Genomic DNA, 16,541 nt, shown 5'->3' with positions numbered 1-16,541 from the left:
ATGTAGAATCTCCAATAGTATCTATTTTATTTTTGTTACATTTGTACCCTGCACTTTCCCACTCATGGCAGGCTCAATGCGGCTTACATGGGGCAATGGAGGGTTAAGTGACTTGCCCAGAGTCACAAGGAGCTGCCTGTGCCATTGTTTGATCAGTCTTGTTGTTTGCCAGTGTTCATGTTAGGCAGTCGACAATAAATCTTAAAACAGGAGGAATATATCTCTCACGGACCTTCAATACTTCACGTATCTGTCTTTTAAACATTTCACAAGGCGCAACAAAAGACCCCTTAGGAAAATTAATCATCCTCTTGTTACAATTCCTGATAACATTCTCCAAAGATTCTATTTTACTCCTCAAATTAGTAATGTCTTTAGTTAGAACAGAATTTAATTCTCAAGAAGACTGCAGTCCAGTTCCACCATTTTCATCTCTACAATCTCTCCTTCTTGTATGTTTATCCCTTGCTCTTGGACTTTGGCTGACAATACTTTAATCCGAGGTACTAACCCTTGATCAAGATCAGAAATAGCCTGCCATATTCACTGCAAGGTAAAGGTTTTAAGGCAAAATAGAGAAAATCCTGAGAAAGCACAATAGAGTCAAAAAGAGCTAAATCACTGGCAGTTTCACTGTGGGTGTCTGAAGATGTAGTCGCCTTCAAAGTTTGTGAGTCTAGCAAGGACTGCTGACTTTCAAACCACTATCTTCTCTCACTGGTAAACATTCTCAGGAAGTAATGGAGAGAGCTCTTTCATTGCTGATGTTCCCACATTGTCTTCTTGCAACTCTGTGGCCAGTGCTGCTATGAGGTTTCCCCGATTAGGGTGGAGGAGGAGGTACTTGCAGCTTCAGAGATGTATCAATCCCGAAGAGCTGTGCCAGGCTCCCTCTCTCCCATGTTGACTTGTCAACACAGCAAAGCCAGCTTCTGAGTTATCTTCCTGATGGACCTCCATTGCAGAAAGGTATTTAGGGGGCTGTCTGTGGTAGGCTGCCAGAGTTCAGAGGGGAAAACCCATGGTCTTCCCTTCCTTGTGACCATAAGGATGCAAGGAAAAAAGAGTTGTCAGGATGCAGTTATTACAGCTGCTACCATCATGGCCTCCTCTTGTTGTCTGCAAATGTTTTCTTTTGCTTATTGTGTTCTGAACTGAGGAAGGGAATGTCATCTCTTTAAAGCTAGTCGAGAAATGTATTGTGAGGCCAATAAAAAGGGATCACCTTATATATAATTTTTGCTTTGTTTAACCTTTATTTATGGTTTTATTAGAAAGAGAACATAAAAGGATGCAGTCTGAAGAGGTTATACTCAAATTGATTTTGATTCAAGGGCAAATAAATTCTTTATTGATCAATAGAAATCAAACAAAATAAAACATGGAAAAGAAAATAAGATGATACCTTTTTTATTGGACATAACTTAATACATTTCTTGATTAGCTTTCAAAGGTTGCCCTTCTTCGTCAGATCGGGTTCTACATGGAACGTTGCTACTCTTTGAGATTCTGCTGTGGAATCTTGTCACTCTTTAGCATTCCGGAGTCTTGCTATTCTTTGGGGTTCTACATGTAGAGAGGTGTGGTAGCCGTGTTAGTCCACTCTTAAGGTTATCAATAGAAATCAAACAAAATAAAACATGGAAAAGAAAATAAGATGATACCTTTTTTATTGGACATAACTTAATACATTTCTTGATTAGCTTTCAAAGGTTGCCCTTCTTCGTCAGATCGGGTTCTACATGGAACGTTGCTACTCTTTGAGATTCTGCTGTGGAATCTTGTCACTCTTTAGCATTCCGGAGTCTTGCTATTCTTTGGGGTTCTACATGTAGAGAGGTGTGGTAGCCGTGTTAGTCCACTCTTAAGGTTATCAATAGAAATCAAACAAAATAAAACATGGAAAAGAAAATAAGATGATACCTTTTTTATTGGACATAACTTAATACATTTCTTGATTAACTTTCGAAGGTTGCCCTTCTTCGTCAGATCGGAAATAAGCAAATGACGAAGAAGGGCAACCTTCGAAAGCTAATCAAGAAATGTATTAAGTTATGTCCAATAAAAAAGGTATCATCTTATTTTCTTTTCCATGTTTTATTTTGTTTGATTTCTATTGATAACCTTAAGTGGACTAACACGGCTACCACACTCCTCTACTTTATTGATCAAAGAATTAAATATCAAATTAGAAAACCAATTAACATTTTCTATGCAACTGGTGATAAAATTCACATGCTTTTTGACCTCTAAAATAAGACTCAAAATAAATTCTGCAAATCAATAATGCAACCTGTGATCAATGTAAAACAGATGAGGAAGTCAAGTAAATATGATCAAATTTTACAGGTCCCTATTACAGTTCACTGGGCTCAGTACCGGCACCGGGTCCCACTTCCTGAGGTAATGCCAATAAGGGGTCCTGCACTTTAACATTCTCGCTAGCACTACATAGTTGTTGGTGGTGCATGCAGAAGGGGCTCCTTTTGGATGCTCTTTCAGGTGTTCCCTTTGGTGTTTTGTCTTGTTCCTTTCTGTTCTTAGTTTCAATTTATTTTTGGCCAGCTTTTATTTGTGGCCAAAATCCAGTACTGGCAATTTGGGGACCAAGAATTGTGATCTACCAATGGACTGTCTTGTGAGCCCCTGGGAAATTGATATGACAGGTATTTGGTACCAGTTTCTTGCTCACTCTCTAACAGTCGTGGTTGTGGTGCCAGGGATGGAAATAATAATGGATGTGAGGTAGGCCTTCAGACTATTCGGCCTCTGAAAAACAAATGTGTTCATTTATGATCGTGTCTCAGAATGGCAGTTGCAGTTTCGTGTTGAAATATGGTTAAGAGAGGGTGAAATCGAATACCTGCTCAGTCATGACCTAACCATGTAGGGAGACATGGTGGAGGGTTAGCATTTCTTCTTGATAAGCTTTTAATGGTCCATGAGCTTTCTGCTCCTGAGTATCGGCTGGTGGAGGATAAGTACATAAGTAATGCCATACTGGGAAAAGACCAAGGGTCCATCGAGCCCAGCATCCTGTCCACGACAGTGGCCAATCCAGGCCAAGGGCACCTGGCGAGCTTCCCAAACGTACAAACATTCTATACAATCAAGCCATTGTGACATCACTAATGAGGTTGGCTCTTATTGGTGGAATGAGCCACTATGACATCACAATAGGTTAAATCACTGCTCTATGTAATAAAGGTGAGCCAAGTAGAGGACATAAGTAATGCCACACTGGGAAAAGACCAAGGGTCCATCGAGCCCAGCATCCTGTCCACGACAGCGGCCAATCCAGGCCAAGGGCACCTGGCGAGCTTCCCAAACGTACAAACATTCTATACAATCAAGCCATTGTGACATCACTAATGAGGTTGGCTCTTATTGGTGGAATGAGCCACTATGACATCACAATAGGTTAAATCACTGCTCTATGTAATAAAGGTGAGCCAAGTAGAGGACATAAGTAATGCCATACTGGGAAAAGACCAAGGGTCCATCGAGCCCAGCATCCTGTCCACGACAGCGGCCAATCCAGGCCAAGGGCACCTGGCAAGCTTCCCAAACGTACAAATATTCTATACAATCAAGCCATTATGACATCACTAATGAGGTTGGCTCTTATTGGTGGAATGAGCCACTATGACATCACAATAGGTTAAATCACTGCTCTATGTAATAAAAGTGAGCCAAGTAGAGGACATAAGTAATGCCACACTGGGAAAAGACCAAGGGTCCATCGAGCCCAGCATCCTGTCCACGACAGCAGCCAATCCAGGCCAAGGGCACCTGGCAAGCTTCCCAAACGTACAAACATTCTATACATGTTATTCCTGGAATTTTGGAGTTTTCCAAGTCCGTTTAGTAGCGGTTTATGGACTTGTCCTTTAGGAAACCGTCCAACCCCTTTTTAAACTCTGCTAAGCTAAGGATATCTTTGTGCAGTTAGGCAATACATCTCCACTTGCTATCAACCACTGTCTAGGTGCAAATCCCCTATCAATGAACTGTCCACTTAATTATGACACTTTCTTCCTGTTGTATTGATTTGTTGGATCTGGGTGTGTTCAGCCTACATGCTAATAATCCCTTCAATGCTTTTCTTCATGTTCAATTGTAAAGTGCTGCGTACGACTGGTAGCGCTATAGAAATGATTTATAGTAGTAACTTGGGATTTCAGTAACTGGTGCAATGTCCCTTTCATTCTAGTTTTTCAGTCTAAATTTGTTTTGAGTTTGCCAAGACTAGGGTGACCCTGGTTTCATGGTCTGACCATACCCTGTTACTTATCGCCTGAATTCAGCAGTATTTGATTGTAGTTATTTGACCAGCATGAACACTGAGCCTTGTGAAGTGTTTGGGCGGAACCAGCCACGAGAGTTGTGTGTACACAGACCTTCTCTGAGTCTGACCACTTTTTGAGGGCTATCTTTTTTGGAATCATTGAATTGGCATATCACAGCTGATGACCCCTGACGCAGGCTTTCTACGCTGAAACACGGTCTGTGTTGCGCCTGTGTCAACTTTTTTTATTGACTGGATATAGAATAAATTTTACAACTTATGGACTCCTGAGTAGTTTATCATCTCCTTTATTGATCACCTACCTCTTTCTTTCTCATCTTGTTTTCTTCTGAGGATTTTTCTTTTCTTGTTTGCTTTTTTTTTTCTGAATTCTTTTAAGCTACTATCAAATGGTGTCACTACTGTCACTTGAGGGAGGATTCTTAGGCATATACAGATCAAGATTCAGCCCACAGCTGTCCGTGGTTTTTTTAAACACTGGCCGCTATAGGTTTTTAACACTTAGATATTCAGCATTGACCAGTACCCAAAAACTGGTGCGGAATAGCCAGGTAAAATGTGAGTTTGAGCACTTATTGGGGTACTGGCAGTATTTAGACCCAAATAAGTTAGGAGAGCCCTCTGGCTTTTGTATCCTTCTCTGGATATTTACCCAGTTAGTAGATGGTCTTCTCCGACACTGCACAGATATTGTTAAGGCGTGTTTACCAAATTATCAAAAGCACTGTCCAGATAAGTGCCCCTGAAAGTCTGGATGTAATCTGGTCCATGTTACTTAACCGCCAGACTTTTCCTTTTAACTGATTCACTTCCTTGGATGGTCAGGTTGCACTATAGAACCATGTTCTTAGATTTGCTTTGGAAATGATTTCTCCTCTCTGGCCTGTTGTTCATGGATATACCAAGATTTTAGATGATTGAAAGTCCAAGTACATTCTTTTTTTCTTTTTCTTACATTTGTACCCCATGCTTTCCCACTCATAGCAGGTTCAATGTGGCTTACATATTATATACAGGTACTTATTTGTACCTGGGGCAATGGAGGGTTAAGTGACTTGCCCAGAGTCACAAGGAGCTGCCTGTGCCTGCAGTGGGAATCGAACCCAGTTCCCCAGGACCAAAGTCCACCACTCTAACCACTAGGCCACTCCTCCATAGGGCCTCTTAAAAATCATATATTTTGTGAGTGTAGTTACTCTTTTTATAAGGCTAGCATACAGGTAACTAAAAGACATTTTTTTTACAAGTCAGAAAGCCACCTACAACATTGTTTTGGACAGTGCCTCAATTACTAAATCCATCTTACTTGGCTGTCAAGAAGGAGGCTTTGGCATTGTCACCTGAGTGCTTTGCTGTCTTTTTCAATGACTAGCTGTGGCACTTCAGCACCTCCAACTAACTTTATCACTCACTAACTTTCTAGGACATGATGATGAAACTGGCTCCTTCGTATGCTGGAAGAACTTAAAAATAAAATTGCAGATCTACGATAGATAATCTGTAACCTGTCATTAACATTGTCCCCAGTACGTGAAGATTGGGAGGTGGCCAATGTAACAGTGGATTTTAAAAATGGTTCCACGTGCAATCAGAGAAACTACAGACTGGTAAACCTGACTTTAAGGCCAGGCAAAATGGTAGAAAATATTATAAAGGGAAAGTAAGTGCTATAAGACCAGAAGCAAAAGGAAAGAAAATGCCAAGAATACAGAGAATCAGAGGTGATTTGAAGAACGTTTTATTCTGTTTTGAAATTGTGCCCAAATGGGCTGCATCAAAGATTATATAACATCAAAATGGATACAAACGTACAGACCTTTGTATGATACCTCACAAGCATTGAACAGTGTCTGTCTATGAAAAGGAATTTGATAACTTTACACCAAGGACTTGACAGTCTTGATGCAATCCATTTGAGCGAAACATGGCCACTGTGGACGCAATCTTTAAGTTGAATAAACTTTCTTCTTTTGTGTTTGTTCCACCCTTGAGGCCCTATTGGTACTTTCACTTTGGGATAATGTTCTCAGTTTTAATGATGAATATGTACCAGAGAGTCTTGAAACAAAATTATTGAGAGACATGGTTTAATGGGACAGAGTCAATATGGAGTCAACCAAGGGGCATCTTGCTTCACCAATTTGCTACCTATCATTGATTTTCTCTAACGCTTAAAAAGCCTTGGTCGCCATTAGATGATAATTCTCTTATTAATCCCTAAAGGGAGGAATTAAACATATAGGTCTTTTTGTTTAGATTTCTGACCCCTAACACAGACACACCTTGCCAAAACTCAGCTGCATTGGATTGTCATCCAATAAAACATCTCCGGGCTGGTTCTACACCTTTGTTCAGTTGTTTGGCACTGTGAGCTTTGGTTCTTCCCCTCATTGCTAATCTCCTATCCCCAACCCATAGTAGGACTTTTTTTTTAAATTTAAGGTTGTGAACAGCATCCAATCTAATATCATGTTAAAACTTCTTATTAAGTAGACATTAGTCTCTGCTGTACGTGTTTGAAACGGGATAATAATCTGCACATCGTCAGCATAGACAAATTAAGATAAGCACATAGCTTGAATCTCCTTTCCAAGTGAACTAAGAAAGACATTACATAAGACAGGGGAAAGAGGAGACCACAACCAGGAGTCCAAGATCTTGAAATTTCCCCATGCCTGTTGACTCAATAGAAACAATTTTGCAAAAACGAAGAAAGCCATTTCCATACTACTGTAATTCCTAATGTTTGCAACAAATTCAATGGGATTTAATGATCCAGAGCAGGGATGTCCAACCTCAGTCCTCAAGGGCCACAGTTTAGTTGGGGTTTCAGGATTTCCACAATGAATATTCATGAGATCTATTTGCATGCACTGCCTCCATTGTATGCAGATAGATCTCATGCATAACATTGTGGAAATCCTGAAAACCCAACCTGGTGAAGGCTGAGGTTGGATACCCCTGATCTACAGTATCACATGCAGAGGCTGAATCCAGTTACATTAGTAAGGCAGATTCCTCCTTATCCAATATTTATCTAAGTTCTGAAGCTAAAGCCGGTAAGCGAGTCTTGGTGCTATAGATGTGTGTAAAACCCAATTGTTTTGGATCCAAAATATCAACATTTTCTAAATACTCTTACAGTTGAGATGCCACAGTTGCCTCCATAATCTTGGCCAGAAATGGAATAATCCAATTTAATTTAATTCAATCCAAGTGTTTATATTCTACTTAAGCCTATATAGTTCTTAGTGGATCAGGAAAAAATAAAACTGTATATAACACATAACAAAATATATAGTAGAGGACTGGATATTCAGTGCTGGAACATGTCAAGGCCTTGGCATTGACTATCTGGATCACAGCAGCCACTGGTTACATAAGTACATAAGTAATGCCACACTGGGAAAAGACCAAGGGTCCATCGAGCCCAGCATCCTGTCCCTGACAGCGGCCAATCCAGGCCAAGGGCACCTGGCAAGCTTCCCAAACATACAAACATTCTGTACATGTTACTCCTGGAATTGTGGATTTTTCCCAATTGTGGTTTATGGACTTGTCCTTTAGGAAACCATCTAACCCCTTTTTAAACTCTGCCAAGCTAACCACCTTCACCACGTTCTCTGGCAACGAATTCCAGAGTTTAATTATGCGTTGGGTGAAGAAAAATTTTCTCCGATTTGTTTTAAATTTACTACACTGTAGTTTCATCGCATGCCCCCTAGTCCTAGTATTTTTGGAAAGCGTGAACAGACGCTTCACATCCACCTGTTCCACTCCACTCATTATTTTATATACCTCTATCATGTCTCCCCTCAGCCGTCTCTTCTCCAAGCTGAAAAGCCCTAGCCTCCTTAGTCTTTCTTCATAGGGAAGTCGTCCCATCCCCGCTATCATTTTAGTCGCCCTTTGCTGCACCTTTTCCAATTCTACTATATCTTTCTTGAGATGCGGCGACCAGAATTGTACAGAATTAACTTGGTAGATAATGTTAGGACAGACTTTTTGCTGTCCTAACTTTACCCACTTAAGTTAGCGGACAGAATATTGCCACGCCAGTGGCACGGCAGTCAGAACCAGTATTCACATCTTTTACTAGTAGCTCAAGGTGAGTTATCATTCCCAAATCATGTTCTGAATGAGTTGTAATTTTTTCATGGCACTTAAACTAAGACCACTGCACAAAACTAGAGCATGTACTAATGTCTGAAGCTGTCTATCCTCTAAAATACAATACATTGCAATACAATAATAAAACTTGTTTTCTGATAGATACCTTGCAGTTCACTGTGGATTAACATAAAGAGAAGTAATTACTAAGAGTTACAGTATGACCATAATAAAATAAACCATACAGAAATAAAAATCCTCTACAACTTTGAAAAGCTTTCTGAAAGAAAAATGTTATCAACTGTCGCCAAAAAGACAATGTGATAAAGAAGTCCATATTTTGGCCATTTGACATGGAATGGACTGTTCAAATAACTTTTTATACCTGACCCCTTTAGGGCCTGGGAAGTGCTGAGAGGCTCTTCCCTGAACACCTAACAATGGCGGGAGTAATTTAATCATATATAGTGGTGCTTGAGTATTGCAGAGGTTTAAAAATGATAATACATAATGTAAAACATCCCACATTCCTGCATAGGGAGCCAATATAAATCATAAAGTAAAGGAGAAGCTCTGTCATATTTCTTTGCTCAATACAGTAGCCCCTGGATTCTATAAAGGGCACTGAAATTTGGACATGATCCTAAGATGTGCATGCAACTTAATTGGGCAATGAACCAATTAATAGCAATAATTGGATGCTAACCATTGTATTTATTTTATTGCACTTGTATCCCACATTTTCCCACCTATTTGCAGGCTCAATGTGGCTTACAAAGACCTGTTAATGGCAGCGCCATGTCAGGTTAGAGAAATACAGTTTGAGTCACAATGAGATCGAGAGTGACAAAGACAGTTATAGAGAGGCGTCATTCAGAGTAAGGTGGAGTGTTGATGTGTTATAGTTAAACTATGGCTACTCGTGGTAGGCCTTGTTGAAAAGATAGGTTTTCAGAGATTTGCGAAAGTTAGTGATTTCATTAATTGCTTTCAAATTTGTTGGAAGTGCATTCCACAACTGCGTGCTCATGTAGGAAAAGCTGGTAGCATGTGTTCGCCTGTATTTTAATCCTTTGCAGCTCGGGAAGTGTAGGTTAAGAAATGTGCAGGCAGATCTTTTATCATTTCTGGGAGATAAGTCAACGAGGTCTAACATGTAGGTTGGAGCATCTCCGTAGATGATTAACATCAGTTATTGCCCCCCCCCCCCCCGATTTTATATAGCGCACCTAGGGATCCGCACTATAACAATACGCAAAACTTAAGGTAATGATCGCTGATAACAGCACTTAACAAGCAATAATGAGTACTAATTGGCACTCATTAGAATTTAGGTGCACAAGTCGCTAAGCATATTCTGTAACGATGTGAGCCGAACTTCTAACGCACGTAGGCAAAAAGGGTTTGGTCATGGATGAGGAAATGGGCGTTTCGTGGTTGTTCCAAAATTTACGTGTCTAGTTATAGGATATGGCCCAGTGCACCTAAATCTATGCACTGGGATTTATGCCACATTTTCATTGGTGTAAATTGCTTAGATTTAGGCACTGAAATATCAACCAAGCATATTCTAGAATCGGCACCTAAATCTAAGCACTGATTATAGAATACGCTTAGTTGACACTGATTTTAGCGCCGCTTATTTTAGGGGACATATATGGAATCTCCCCCAAGTGTGCAACTCAAAAGGGAGTGTGGCCATGGGAGGGGCACTCCAGAAGTTTGCATGCACACCCAAATTGGGTGCCAGGAATTACACTTGGTTCCAGCAGGCGTAAGTCTTTGGGCACGGATGTCGGTGCTACCCGCTGTTCTATGAAGGCTGCTCAATCTGGCGCTGCCCGTATAGAATAGCATAAAATCAGAGTCCGAATCTGAGTGCCATTTACGGAATCCAGTCTTAGATGGGCTATTGTATTTTACAGTTTTTGTAATTTCATTACTGTAGAGCTTGAACAACCAGTGTGAATAATATTACAATAGTCCAGCTATGTTAATAGTAGCGCTTGGACCAGTCATTGAAAGTGTTCAAATAGAAATTCTCCACAGCATTCTCAGCATCAGAAAAAAAAAATGTTCTTTTCAAGCCATTCACACATGTCAAGGGATAATGTGACACCTAATATTTTCAAAAGATTGCAAACTGACCAAATCAGTCGTAATATTAATTCTTGCTCCAATTTTCAACCTATTGCAAGTACTAGATATACGTCATTTGTCAGCTTACAAAGATTTTTGGAAAGTAATGAAAACATGGCTGATTAGTAATAGCCCGATATTCAAAGCCGTTTAACCGAGCAGGATACAGCTGAGCTCCGTCTTTGTGGAATAATCTCCCCTTTGTTCTTAGATTGGAGATGTCATATACAAAGTTCAAATCGGGCCTTAAAACCTAGTATTTTGCACATGCTTTAGAGTAATATAGGCTGGGGACTGGACCCAAGGGAAGGCCTTGAAGAGGCTACACTGCTGTGGTTGCATATCTCTCTGGCGCAGTCTTTCGCTTTCTAATGTTTTCATTTCCTTGCCTTTTTTTTGGTTTGATTTCCTTGGTTGTTAGATGCAGTCAGTTCATTGTATCCTATTGTATTTTAATAGCTGTCCAGATCATTATATAAGTATTGCTGTGTCTTGCACATTATATGTAGTGCTATGTAAACTGCTGTGCTGTGCTTATCAAAAAGAGGTCAATCAAATTAAATAAACATAAAGCCACGTGCTGGTACCTGATGGATATTCATTAGAACCTATGAAAGATTTGTACATTGTCAGGTCAATTTTACAATGCACAATGTAAACAAAATTCCACAATGATGTGGAAATCATGTTTTACATGTGGAAAAGGTCTCTTATAAAAAGTCTATTAACATCAACTGAGTAAATCTACAGTTTATTACCTCAAAATTCACTTTATTCAAAAAGCTTTTAGAATAAGTAAAAATTCTGTAACATTTCTTCCAAATCTTTTGACTATAGATCAGTGTAAGATGTTATCTAGAGGTCTGTCATTTGTACGAACACAGTATTATGATTTCTTTAGTATGAAACAACATTTATATCAATTTTTTTTCGTAAATTAAGATTGAGTAACTATTTTGAACAAATAAATCAGGAGAATGTAGATAATTCAAACATATGTCAAACCTTCTCTCAGGAATACCATCTACGTGGGTCCCTCCAGGACCCATAAATGCTGTTATAAACACATTCCAACAATCATTGCCGTAGCGAGGGCGGCTGACACCCGGGGCGGGTTGCCGCTGCACACCCCCCCCCCGGGTGCAGCACGGCGCCCCCCCCTCGGCGCGCACCCCCCCCTCCAGCGTGCACCCTCCCGCAGAGCGCAATCTTACTTAGTTTAGAAGGGGCGGGAGGGAGGGCCGATCCGCCCCCGAGTCCACGTCGCTGGGAGCTGCGTTAGCTCCATTGGTTCCTTGTTGTCTCTGCCCCGGAACAGGAAGTAACCTGTTCCGGGGCAGAGAGAGCAAGGAACCAATGGAGACAACACCCCCCCCCCCAGGAGCGTGCACCCGGGGCGGACCGCCCCACCGCCCCCCCCCTTCCTACGCCACTACCAACAATGGTTACTTAAGGATGTAGAAATGTTAGAACAATGTAAACAATATATACAAGGCAATTTTTCAAGAACATGGCAGAATCAGGGGCGTATCTGCGTGGGGCCACAGGGGCCTGGGCCCCCGCAGATTTCGCCCTGGCCCCTCTCCCGCTGCCAGCCCTCCCCTGCTGCCGTTTCTTACTTTTGTGTCCGCTTCCTCCTGCGCCTTTAAAAATATTTCTTCAGCTGGCGGGGGACCCCAACCCCCGCCAGCCAACCCGAGATGACAACTTGCAGGTTTTTCCTCCGCCGTGGCCAACATGCTGGAGTTGAAAGCGTCTGAATCCAGTTCGGAGTCTGACGTCAACGTGCTGCGACGTCAGACTCCGAACTGGATTCAGACGCTCAACTCCAGCATGTTGGCCACGGCGGAGGAAGAACTTGCAAGTTGTCACCTCGGGTTGGCTGGCGGGGGTTGGGGTCCCCCGCCAGCTGAAGAAATATTTTTAAAGGCGCAGGAGGAAGCGGACGCAAAAGTAAGAAACGGCAGCGGGGGAGGGCTGGCGGCGGGAGGGGGGGTGGAGAGAGTCGGTGGCGGAGGGGGGGTTGGTGGCGGCGGGGGGGGGGGTGTAAAATGTGCCCCCTCCCTCTGGTTCTGGCCCCCCCTACGCCCCTGGGCAGAATGCTTTGAATAATTTACAAAAGGCTGAGACTATTATGATATCTCGAGCTGGCAAGGGAGGGGGAGTATAGTGGTTCAGGACAAGGTTCAGTATTTGAAAGAAGCAGAAAAACAATTAGGAGATAAAGAATTTTATCAAATGGTGGAGGAAGATCCTACAAAACATGATCAGGCTGAAGTAAATATGCTGTTATGTAAAGCGAATCAGCAAGTTATCATTAATAGTAAAGAATATAAATATCTCAAAAGACAATTTCTAGTTGTCCCTCAATTGTATTTTTGACCTAAAATTCATAAAAATGTAAAGGAACCTCCAGGACAGCCAGTTGTAAATGGGAAAAAAAAATCCTTACTTGAGCCCCTGTCTCAGTTTTTAGATTTTCATATATGATCAGAGGTAGTGAAAATTCCTTCATATGTAAAGGATTCTACACATTTGTTGCAAATTTTGCAGAGTATTAGGATTGAGGAAAAGCATATGGTAACATTGGTTACCCTTGTTGTGAATGATTTGTACACTCATATTCCCCAGAAGGTGGCCTTATCCATGGCAGAGCGACTGTTGAATACAACGGAAAAATCAGGCCCGTTGATTGACTTCTTGAATCAAGTAGCTGAATTAGTGATTACTAGAAACTACTTTAGTTTTGAACATAAATATTATTAGCTCCAACAATTGTGTGCTTATACATGGCTCAATTTGAATAGTCTCATGTATATAACAGCAGATTTCTACCTTACATTTTAGGATGGAAACGTTATATAGATGCTGTGCTTCTTATATGGGGAGGAGAGGAAAAGAATTGATTGAGTTTCTTCAATATCTCAATCAGTGTGATCGAAATATTACTTTTACATCACAGATAGGAGGGACTCAAGTGGAGTTTTTGGATGTACATATAAAATATGAAAATGATGAATTTATGACTAAAGCTTATTGTAAACCTACAGATAGGAATACTCTACTTCATTATAAAAGCTGTCATCCTAGTCCATTAATAAATAGCATACCGGTAGGCCTATTTTTAAGGGTTAGACATTTCCATTACGTTCATTCCCACTATTCCAGGATGAGTGGGTAGTTATGTCCATTGACCAGTAGGTGGAGATAGAACTGAGCACCGCTACATAGCTCCCTGCTAGCAGCTCAGCTCCTCAGTATCTTCTGTCTCCAGCAGGTGGATGGACAGACTTCCTCTGTCTGGTTCTGAGGCCTTGCTCCTGGTCCAGTTGGTCAACTGATTCCCAGTTGAGCAGACATACCTGATGTTGCTGGGTCCCTGTTGTGCCTTCCCCCTGGGGTGTTCTGCGCCTTTTCCCTGTTTTCCCTCTGTGTGAGATCCTGCTCAGCAACCAGTCTGCTGAGAAGATGAGGAGTCACAGGCAACACAGTGAGTCTGGCAGGCCGGTGCTGTTGCCGTGCCCTGCTCTGAAAGGGGAGGGGGGTGACTGTCCCCAGGTAGCGTGGACCCAGGGTGGTGGGTCCTTTCTGTTGTGCTTCAGGCCTTGGGACATCGATGGGAGCACTGTGTGTTGGTGCTACAAAAAAATAAAACCATGGAGGAAGTGGAGGAGCAGTTTAATGATTAGATCAGTGGAGTGAGAACCAGGGGAGCCTGGTTGAAATCTCACATGCTCCTTGAGGTCTTTGGCAGATACAAACAGACTGTGATTCCTCCGAAGACAGAAAACTGCCTAATCTACCTGAATGTTAAAAAAAAAAAGGACATATTTTTGCTTGTTTGTGCTGTGCTCCGGTAAAAAAAAAAAAAACGGGTGTGTAGCACGGTACGCCACATGTTTTCCCACGCAGTGGCAGTCTCTGGCCATGGCAATCCCCGCTTAGTGTGTAACCTGCTGCCCGTCTTGCAGTGAGCGGTGTTCCTCCTTGGGCCGCTGCACAGTGTGCAGTCCGGTTCCCAAGTGGAGGAACTGATTCGGGGCTCACACATACAGGGCGCGCTCGGTCACAGCAGCGTGTTTCTTTTGGCTCTGGTCCCCGGTGCAGGGCCTTGGTGCTTCGCCTCAGGAGGCGTTGGGAATCGTGGCCATTTTGGGTTTTTTTTCGGCATAAGCAAAGCCCCTGTGCAGGCAGCTGTGTAGATGGGGGTCCCTTCGGGGGGGGGGGGGCCCTGGGTCAGGGCCAACCCTTCGTCTGCTCCACCGGGCCTTGGGCTGGTGCTAGAAGCCTTTTCTCCAGCAGGCCTGGGAGCTCCGGGGAGAGAGAGGAGATCGGGATCTTGCCTGTTCCCAGGGGATCGCGACTGCTGCCCCGTGGAGACTTAGTCTCAGATTTTACTGCAGTTGGGCTGCCCCCTGATTTCAGAGACACTTGCAGCTCTCCCTTGGGGAGTTTCCGGAAGGTAGTCAGGCGGCTAGCCTTATGAAGAGCCTCAGGGGACCATCCAGGGTATTTCTCCATTCACCTGGACATTCGGGTCCTGCTTGCCACAAGGTGGAGTGCGTCTGACACAGGCCTACAGGTTGGGAGGACCGTGGCCCGTCCTTTTTCTCTGGTGCCAGAAGGAGGAGATGTTCACTTACCTAAGTTGGACTCGGTGTCTGCAGTCACCTAGAGTACTACCCCTCCTGGTGGTTGGCGGCCTTGCCTTGAGGGATCTGCTAGATAGGAAGCCGAAACGGGCTTTTCAGCACACCTTGAGGTGACTGCTTTGGAGTTGCAGGCTTCTATTTGTAGCCCTCTGGTGGCACAGGCCTGTTTGCAGTGACATCAGCAGTCCTTTTTCCCGGGTTGCCTGGATGGAGGCAGGCTTAGCCTGTCTGATGGGCCACTGTGTATGTCAGTTTTTCAGCCACAGGCATGTATTTGACGCTCTCCGTGAGGCATCAGTTCTGGCTGCGGGCGTGGGTGGCCGTTGCCACTTGTAAGGCCTGCGTGGTCAGGTTACCCTTTTGAGACACATTTCATTTTAGGAATGACCTCAGCAATTTGGTTCAGGAGCTGGGTGAGCAGGCCCCAGCATCCTCCAGAAGACATTCTTTGTTCCTCTGCTTGCCTTGTGGGCTCAGCAGGTGCCCTGTTTCATGACAGCTCCTTGTGTAGGTCTGGTCGTCAGACCTTTGGCCAGAGGGCTCATTTTTGTGCCTGGCAATCTTCCTTCCGGGGGACGGAGAGCCGGCAGGGCAGTCAGAGTGAGTGGCTGCTGTCTCCCAGCAATCCCAATATAGCCAGGTGGAATGGTCCCTCCGGGCCTACAGGGGGCCGCTTCAGGCCTTTCGGGACGTGTGGTCTACCTTTTCCTCAGCTCTGGTGCTGGTTATTCTGGGTGATGGCTTGCAGTTGGAGTTCTCGCCTCCGGTAGCTCCTCTCGTCTTACAGTCTCCTTGTCAGTGGGCCTCTGACAGCTCAGAGCAGAAGCTCAGTTGAGGTGCTGCTGGCCCTTTGGGCCATTGTTCCCATCCCTTTCGCCGAGCACGGTCTGGTCAGTTCTCCTATTTTAAGGTTCCCAGGAAGATGGGAGCAGTGCAACCCAATTTGGATCTCTAGGGGTCCACTGGTGTCCGTTTTCGGATGGTGACCCTGAGGTCTGTGCTCCCATCCATTCAGAGAGAGAGTTGTCTTTGCTCTTGAGACCATGGAGGCGTAATTACCTTCCCCTCTTGGGGCTGCTTCTGCAGTTCTTTTCCAATTCCGGTCCCGACCATTTGGTCTCCTCACGGGCCCGGGGACCTTTTCCTAGGTCATGCGTGTAGCGGTCTTTCTGTGGAGACGGAGGTTTTGTTTCCTCCTGCACTTGGACAGCTGGCTAATCCGAGCCTCCTCTTCCCAAACCTGTGTAGAGGCTCCTTCAACAATGGTTCGCCTCCTGTTTTGTTTTTTTCTATTATTTTTATTATTAGCATTTGTATAGTGCTACCAGATG

The sequence above is a fragment of the Microcaecilia unicolor genome, chromosome 13 (genome assembly GCF_901765095.1).
Source record: "Microcaecilia unicolor chromosome 13, aMicUni1.1, whole genome shotgun sequence".
Lineage (NCBI taxonomy): Eukaryota > Metazoa > Chordata > Amphibia > Gymnophiona > Siphonopidae > Microcaecilia > Microcaecilia unicolor.
The sequence above is the reverse complement of the archived record's forward strand: the minus strand, read 5'-3'. Positions refer to the sequence as shown.